We start from the raw sequence: 7,676 nt of genomic DNA on the forward strand, positions 1-7,676 counted from the left end.
TTAAAATGAGCTGAAATAAAAGTGTTATATTGTATTATATTTCAATTAAAGTTTAAGTAACTTTGTTGTGTGTTTATCTATATAATTTTTATTCATTTTTATTTCAGATGTTGTTCTAGTTATTTTAGTACATAAAGTTGAACAAAATTAAATAGTTGAACAAATGTTGCCTTAGCAACTAGCTGAAATAAAAAAGTTCTTTATACATTTTAGTTTGGTAAATGATTATTTTATTTAAGAAAAAAAAAATTCATGATTTTTAATTTTAGTTAACTAAATAAATGATCCATCTTTACGTGAAAAATAGTTATAAATATATGCCAATTTAAAGAAAGTAATTGTACATACACTAGTTTTACAACTATATATATATATATATATATATATATATATATATATATATCAGTGTTATAATGGTCAACAACCCTGATATAAATATATACACGTTTTCTTATACAGCGTGTGTGTGTGCGCAATTTTTTTCTTTGAATTAGCTAAATATTTTTCCCACAAAGGTGGATAATTTAATGTTTCTTCTTTTTTCTGTACTTTTCTTTTTACGTAAAAACATTAGCGCACAGGAAAAGACACCTGTTCTTCTTTTTTGTTCTCCTTTCTGGTCCATTCAAAGCATTTTGTCTCCTGCTTAACCCAGCACTTTAAGTACACAGTGAGGGGGATGATTGCATCACAAAGGAAAGCACCAAGTCCATTCCCCTATTTTGGTTTTGCAATTTGCATGCATTTGCATGATTTTATTATGCACATGCCTTTTGTTCCCTGGGTGGGAACCATGAAGGAAAAAAAATATTAATAAAATAAAAAAAATGGAGCCCATGCAAATCCACCTCACACACAAAAATACACATTTGCGGTTGGATAGGAAGATTTTGAAGAAAGCTGGGCTGCTAATATTTACACAGCGGTGCATGTTTAGCAACAATCAACAAATTAGCTGCTGAAAAAAATTGGAATATATTTATGTGTGGATCGTTTTGTTGTTGCTTATTGATATTTGCATGCTGTTTTATTCTATTATTAATCCTATTTCTGTGCAAACACACACAAACGCTTTGAGCTTCATGCAGACCCACCGTTTCGTGATTCTAATCTAAATATCACATCATTAGCATCTGCTATCACAGAGAACTTCAATGGGAGTCTAATGTAACAGTCCAATATGACTGACTTGATTTGAAGAAATAGGTCAGGGGTTTAATGTTGCCTTTGGCCTGGTTTTCTAAACCACCCTGATTCAGAGACACACACACACACACACACACATCGTGATTGTTGAGTCTTCTGGCTCGATAAACATTTCCTCTGACCAAAGTAATTTTTGTAGTGCAACAAAGTCTTTTTTCGAACATGTCATTGGCATTAACACTGCAACATAGCATTACAATAATATTTACAGCCTGTGAGCTTGAGTTTCCCACCTTCAACCCCTATACAGCCACTCTTTCCACCAATATTATTTTATGTTTATTTTTCCACTCATGTTTTTGGTCATTTTCATGCATATCCTGATGCTTTTGGATTTGTATGAAGTGGGAAAACAAATCTCAGATGTGCTACGAGCATCTTGAGCAAACACGCACATGTGCATGCGTCTATGAATGGTCCGCAAAGGGTGTTCACATCCCTTTTTCTGGCCTCTGGCTCTCCACTCACCTCATGTTGCATCAGCCTCATGAGGCAGCGCTGCCTCCACTTCCTCCTGCGGGCGACTGCGAGCTCCAGCTGCCTCTAACACACGAGAAACACAGAGATTTCACATTACACCCACAATAAAGGCACATACTATTCTGTTAGCTTTACCACATAATGGTGAGCTCAGTATCTCATATTTAGAGGTATATGTAATATCTAGAATTACATTTGCTATACATGTTTATCCAAAGCAACTTAAATTGGATCCAAAGAAAACATTTGATCAGTTCATGCATTCCTGGGGAATCGAACCCATGACCTACTGTTTGAGCTACATTTTAATTACGCCATACAGACAATTTTTAATGCCATTTTATGCAATATCTTTTAATGGACATTATTTGGTTGTAGTCAGAAGGAAAGAAATCTATTCACGCTCAAGCCACTGATGTGACTCTGAAATTATCAAAATTCCTCTCTGGTATCACTGTACTATGAAATGTTTTATAGTGCATGAGTATCAGTGGCACCTTTTATTGCATGAACATCTTAAATGTGTAAATTATTAACAGCGTTTCTTGTGTCTGCCATCTATCTCTACTCCTTTTGGTCATATTTCATGCATGCCACTGATGTGACTCTAAAAGTGAGCGAAATTCCTCTCTTTTGGTGTCAAACTATGAAATATTGAGCATGTTTGTGCACTGTTCTGATATATATGCATTTACTGTGAAAGCTATAAAACACAGTTTTTGCTTTTCTACAACGAAAACAAATATTTCTTCATCCATGTGGTTTATCTATGCAACAAGACTGTATATAATGGTGAGCTCAATATCTCATATTCAGAGGTACGTATAATATCTAATTTACATGTAATGTCTAAATTTATCCAAAGCAACTTAAATTGGATTCAAACAATACATTGGATTCCTGGGGAAACGAACCCATGACCTACACATCAGAGGAAGTGGAGGCAGCGCTGCCTCATGAGGCTGATGCAACATGAGGTGAGTGGAGAGCCAGAGGCCAGAAAAAGGGATGTGAACACCCTTTGCGGACCATTCATAGACGCATGCACATGTGCGTGTTTGCTCAAGATGCTCGTAGCACATCTGAGATTTGTTTTGTTATTTACAACATACAAGGCAATTTTAATGGAAACTTATGTAATAACTTTTAATGGACATTATTTGATTGTAGTCTAAAAGAAAGAATAAAGGCCACAAGCTAAATAAGATTTGTTTCACAAGTGCATAACTATCAGCGACACCTATAACTGCATGAATATCTTAAATCTGAATGAATGATTCAACAGCGTTTCTCATGTCTGCCATCTATCTGGTTCATATTTCATGCATGCCACTGATGTGACTCCAAAAGGAATCAAAATTCCTCTTTCGCATCACTGTACTATGAAATGTCGAGCATATTTCAAATGTGTGCACTGTTAAGTAACGTGTAAGCTAAAGAGGTCATAAAACACAGATTTGTTTTCGCTGCAGAAACGCAGAACTACGTCGTCTTCGTCCACATGCTCTTTATACTGTACATGCGACGCCGAATCAAAACACAAGGTGCCAAATGTTCATCAAAAGCGGCTCTCCTGAGAATCTCCAGGCAGTGTGATTACCACCAATCATACGCCGGAGCTCAGGGTGCTAAACCAATGGAAATGGTGCTAATTAGAAAATTGGTATTCATGGTAACGGGCAGCCATTGTGCTGTGACATATGCAAAGCGCGCGGCGTGCGTGTGTGTGTGTGTGCCAGCAGACATTTTGGGATTGCCCTCTCAGTCTCCACTGCCAAAGCCATAAGATGGTGGCAAACAGGAGGCATCACTTCCACGGTGGACAATGACGTGTTTGGAGATGCCCATGAACCGCTGACGGTTAATTAAAAGGGTCGTACTGTATGGAATATCATTTTCAGATTACGTCTTTTCAACATCACACAAATCAGTGCTTTTATTGCTTTTCCTGCAGTCAAAAAAGCTTTATTTTAATATTTGATTCTCAAATGAATCTTGGTTTTGTCAGAATACAGAAATATATCTTGATTTTTACTATTTTTTGTTTTTTATTACAGTCAATTTGCAGCCAAAATTTCATGCTAGCAATAATTCCAAGGTTAATTCTGTTGTATTCGGTCTTGCTATCCGTACATCTGTGTGTTTGCCCTCAACTGAAGGAAAAGCGGCTCCTTGCGTCTCTCCATCAAAATCCCAGAGTCTCTCAGCAAATTAGCAGTCTTGTTGTATTAATGAGCCGGCTCAACGTTTATGAAGTGCAAAGTCATTTGCAGATTGAGCCATCAGCTGTTGTCGAAAATATAAGAAGATTTGTTCTACATCAGAGATGGAAACACAATTACAGGATATCAGGATTTGCTCAGTATATTTGTAGCCCATTCATTCAAGAAAATCAGCGTGTTTTGCAGCTGATCTTTATTAACAGCTGATACGGTTCAGTATTAATGTCCTTCAGCATTGATAGATTATGCTCTCATTATAAATTGCTCTCAGAAGATCTAAGATAGTAATATCTCTGTGACTAAAGCACAGTAAGACGAGGTGATTCTCATTACACTTCTTGCAGCTATAGACACACTGGCACCTCCGGCTCATATAGAGTCAGCTGGCCTCATCATCTCCATGGAAACCCCAATCAGCTCAAAGAGCTCATCACACATGACAGATTTGCCAAAAGTGGGCGGGCACATCATAACTGAAGATTGATTAGCAGATATTCTTGTGCTCTCTACTAAATCATTTACGGTTTCTTTATTTAGTTCAGGTGTTGAAATAGGAAGTGGTATAATTTTCAGGGATTATATTAAAATGTCTTTTTCATTGGAATATTATTTAACTAAAGTCATTTAATGTCCTCACCACCCCAAAACAATAAATGACAATTCAAAATAATAATAATAATAAATGAAATCTGGGTGATCTAATAAATGATATATTTCAGATCACTTCTTTGAAATTGAATATTTTGTTCAGGCAACTGTTCCGATTAACCAAAGTGGCCCGTTTCGGTTTTCTTTTCTTGTGAAGCAAACAGGTGTAAACATCTCTGAACACAAATACATTTGAATGCTTTTTTCCCCCCTTTCTCTCAAGTTCAATCCTTTTTGGTTCGAGTCCTTCTGGTGACATCAAGTGGTGCCCCGTCTGACCTCTGATGTCCTCTGTCCCAACGGAATCAAAGTTCAGAGGTCAGCATGTGCTTCATGGTCAAATTCAAGTTCAAGCTGACCATCAAAACTGATTCCATGTGCCAAAATACACAACACCGCAACAAATATGATGTGAAACAATATCAATATCATTGAGCAGCACCCAGCAACCCTAATGACTATATGTTCTATCAGAAGGGTTGCACTGACACGTAAGCAACTTGTCTAATAAAATATTTTATTGAAATTAAAAAAAAAAAAATTGTTTTTAAAATGAAGCACAAAACACTATGACACAAATAAAAAGTAACTTTTTAAATAAAATCCAAACAAAGAGTGGTGGTTTTCACTGGAAATTCCCCTTTCTGCATTAATAATGATTTATGAAGTGATTCAATCTTTTTAATTATAAAACAATTTAAATACATTTAATATAAATTCTTCAAAAACTATAAGGTAATTCATACCTTATATTAAAAAAAGGGATAAAACCCCATACATTGTATTTTAAAAGACAACTATACTGTACCAAATATGCCAAGATATATATATATATATATATATATATATATATATATATATATTCCATTTTTAATAACATTTTTCAATGAAAATTGCTAACATTTCTACAGTATTAAGGGAACTAAATGCCAATAATATAAACGATATAATATATTAAAGTAATATAAAAGCAGGGATTATGTAGACGTTTCGATAATAGAAAATAAAAAAAATAAAAAAAAATTTTTAAAAGAGAAAGAGGAAAAAAAAAGTCAGTCAACTGAATGTGAAAGAAAAACATGGTAACAACTTTTTGTCAACGATATATTTCTAATGTACAGCCAGCTGCTTAATGATGTGTGAGAGAGAGCCTCTAAATCAGTTGTCAGCTCTTGGGGCCTCTACGTCGGCCTAGTCGTGGATAGTTTATGAGTCATGTGTGGATGTGTAAAAGTACAGCATCCCGTTCCACATTCCCGTCACACACACTCTCCAGCATCCTCCATTCACTCCATCTCCGCTGTTCCACCCTCCACAGAGATGCAGATGAGCAGAGCGCACTTGGGCCCCCCTCCCAGGGCTGTCTGTCATATTCTGCCCCAGACAAGACATTGCCCACTTGCCCTCGAGCGTGGGAATGGGGGTCCACGGGCGTTCACATCATCTCCCCCACGTGCGCTCGACCGCATCAATTAAGGATGAGTTTCTATGCCAATTCCTTCCTCCATCCCATTATGTCCCAATTATTTCATTTGAGGAGCTTGAATGAGTCCAGAGTCAACGATACTCGGACGCACGTGGGTTCCAATGAGCTGACATTAACAACAACAAACTTATGCCTTTGTCTCCTATGTGCTCTGCATTCCTCCTTTCATCCAGAAGCTCTAATAATATAACAAACAGCCTGAAGCGTTTACATGTGCAACAATACATCTAACGCCGATATATTTACTGCTCCACGTTGAGATGCTGATAGAAGCGGTTCTTACTTTCGGTTATCTAGCTTTATGACGACCAGCACACTCATACAGCTAGATAACCAAAGATAACAACACGCCTCCAACGTGATGTGTCACACCACAACAAGTGCAAAAATCACACTTGCCCCAATTACTCCAAGTCAGCAGATGCGAGTAATTAGTTGCACGCAAAAAAAAATAATAATAAAATAAAAAGTTCATCCAAATGAGGTCGATCCCGTCCAACTGGGCTCCCGCGCGTAATTGTTGAACTTCTTAATTATTGACTCGAACGATTAAGGCAACCCTACAAGACGCGAGCCTGCTACATCCATCCATAGCAGCGAGGATGCTTTTATTCCAGTCCGAGCTCGGCTTGGCTGGATTTACAGTGCGGTACGCATGAAATCCTGCGTATCCAGGCAAGAGAATAAACGGGCACGCAGCAAAAAACGCAAGGCATAAAGACAGCATCGGGCACAGAGCGAGAGCTGGAGAGTAAACACATGCGTGCTTGGGTTTGGGCTTCAAATATGACTCTCGCATCATGCGTAAAATGCGCGCAGGTTTGATCCGGAGGCATTTTCGCTCCTCTTGCTCGGGGTAACATCATGACGTCTTTATGGCACACGGATGACGTGCTCACGGATGACAGGACTGACGCACTCAATGGGCTCCATCTCTAGTGCCCAAAATGCGCACAACCCTCGTGAGGTCAGAGGTCTCGCCGGATTTAAATGTCCATTTGGAGACGCACGCGGCGACGCGCACCGGCTTGCCCCTTTTCTGCAGTGTGCAATTATGAATATAGACCAGGATCACAAAAATTACCAGGGCTTGGGGTAAGAAAAAAAATAATAAAAACATGCTAGCCTACATGAAATGACCCCACATATTTAAAAAACAAACAAACAAACAAAAAAAGTTAATTCTTCTGTTTTTCGAACATTTTATAGGACATTCTAAACTACTCGTTTTAGTAAACGAGAAATATTTGTACGCAGAAAGGTAACAAATGCCATGAAATTCAGCTTCAGATGGCAAATAATGATCAGTAAGTTAAATTATGAATATAGACCAGGATCACAAAAATTACCAGGGCTTGGGGTAAGAAAAAAAATAATAAAAACATGCTAGCCTACATGAAATGACCCCACATATTTAAAAAACAAACAAACAAACAAAAAAAAGTTAATTCTTCTGCTTTTCGAACATTTTATAGGACATTCTAAACTACTCGTTTTAGTAAACGAGAAATATTTGTACGCAGAAAGGTAACAAATGCCATGAAATTCAGCTTCAGATGGCAAATAATGATCAGTAAGTTATGATGCACTCTAAAAAAATGCTGGGTTGTTTCAACCCAATGTTGGGTCAAATA

This window comes from Sinocyclocheilus grahami, unplaced genomic scaffold (assembly GCF_001515645.1).
Source record: "Sinocyclocheilus grahami isolate Dianchi unplaced genomic scaffold, SAMN03320097.WGS_v1.1 scaffold318.1, whole genome shotgun sequence".
Taxonomy (NCBI): domain Eukaryota; kingdom Metazoa; phylum Chordata; class Actinopteri; order Cypriniformes; family Cyprinidae; genus Sinocyclocheilus; species Sinocyclocheilus grahami.